This window comes from Hippocampus comes, unplaced genomic scaffold, assembly GCF_001891065.2.
Source record: "Hippocampus comes isolate QL1 unplaced genomic scaffold, H_comes_QL1_v1.1 scaffold112, whole genome shotgun sequence".
Taxonomy (NCBI): domain Eukaryota; kingdom Metazoa; phylum Chordata; class Actinopteri; order Syngnathiformes; family Syngnathidae; genus Hippocampus; species Hippocampus comes.
This window is the reverse complement of record NW_017805841.1, coordinates 2423259-2425075: the sequence shown is the minus strand read 5'-3', so window position 1 is coordinate 2425075 and position 1817 is coordinate 2423259.

Genomic DNA, 1817 nt, shown 5'->3' with positions numbered 1-1817 from the left:
AAACCAAACTTAAGAAAACGAAATGAAATAAATAAATAAATAAAATTTTACAAATAAACTGAAAAACAAACAAACAAAAAACCCTCAATAACTCTATTGAGTCCCAAGGCCGAATAAAGGAAGAGGGTTGGAATTGTGACAATAAAAGAAAAAGAAACAACAGAAGAAAGTGCATTTGTAACTCTCAATATATTTGCCGTACCGTACCGTCCACACTAAAAGGTGCACCTAAAAGTATTCCATTTTCTCAAAAGCCGACAGTGCGCCTTATAATCTGGTGAGCCTTATATTTGGATCAATATTCTGATATTTTGGACGTAGTGTTTTAAATGTTCTGTAAATGTTCTTTGTTAGAGCTGCGGCGGTTGTGAAAGCTCTATATAAATAAAGCTGTATTGTATTCCTTTAGCATAGCTCATCTAGTGGATGCATAAAGCAACCGCAGCCACTATTGTAGCTTCTATTCTATGTGCCTTATATATGAAAACAATTTTAAAGTGGGGCATTCATTTAACGAGTGTCTTATATTCCAAAGCGCCTTATAATGTGGAAAATACGGTACATTTTATTACTCACCTTTTGTCCCTCCCACGGCATTATTTCTCTCCTACACCATCCATTACAGCATGCACATGGTCAATTATGCAAATTAGGTAATGGTGTCATTTAGCGACTTCTAACAACTTTTAGGACAGTCAATAGCTACTTTCTTTACTGAGGAGTTGGCTAAAATGGTTGTGTTTCCTATGTCACCCAAAGTCAAAAGCGACACAGCCGGAGGTCAGACCTTGGACATACCTAGTTTAGGATCTCCTATATATTCTGCCAGTCACAGTTACTGAGAAACGGGGTTGTTGCATATGTCGCTAAATCAGGAATAGGTGGTCATTACTTGTTGGGAAACAAGTGTTTGGAGCCAATGCGCACATACCTCTTGTTTACAGCTACTCCTCGGGCTACCATCAATACCAGCTGGGCGTGACAGCTCTGACACAATTCTGCCTGCCTCCTCCCAAGCCAAACGTTTCACAGTCACCAATTGATGAATACGTACGTTGGCACAGCTGTAAATACCCTGTGTGGACATTTCAATTCCGTTCTATATTGCACTGAGATGCTGTTTGAGCATCTGGGTTCTGGCACGAATTGCATGGATATTCAAACTTCAGTTCGAGTGCTTCAGTGGGACAGGTGGGAAGACAGAGAAAGTGGTGTAAGACAATCGGCAGGTGATAAGTAAACTGTAGTCGTCTGACTCAGTTTACGAAAACCTGCTTGAAAGTGCATCATGTTTTACCGTACGCATCTCAGTAGCCGGCAAAATGACCCAGACCCTCAATCTTTGATGCCATGCTGTGGCTGCATTTGATGGGGAAGGCCAAAAAGATTGTGATATGATGCCACTATTTTTTCCAGGATACTTGCTTGTGATTGGGGTAGGGGGTGTATGAATTCCCAAGTAGGAGTTCAAACCAGTTCTGCAATAACCAAAATGGTGTATTTCCTGATCAGTTTTGAACATGGGTCTTTGAGAATTTTTATTTATTTGTTGGTTCATTTTATGTCCTGCTATGATAGAGATGACTGTTGGTTTTGAGATCCTTGAAATACAAACTTTTTAACAGCTTCTATAGACAACTGGTGAATTCAACCAGTTCTAGAACGGATGTACAGTGAACCCACCCATTTATACCAGGGGATATGTTGTACTAAAAATTATATTCAACATCGCAACATTCCCCACAACAGTATTCCTTTGTCTTTATTTTGACAGCATATGAAATGTTTGTGTAGAAAATGTGTGTGTGTGTGTGTGT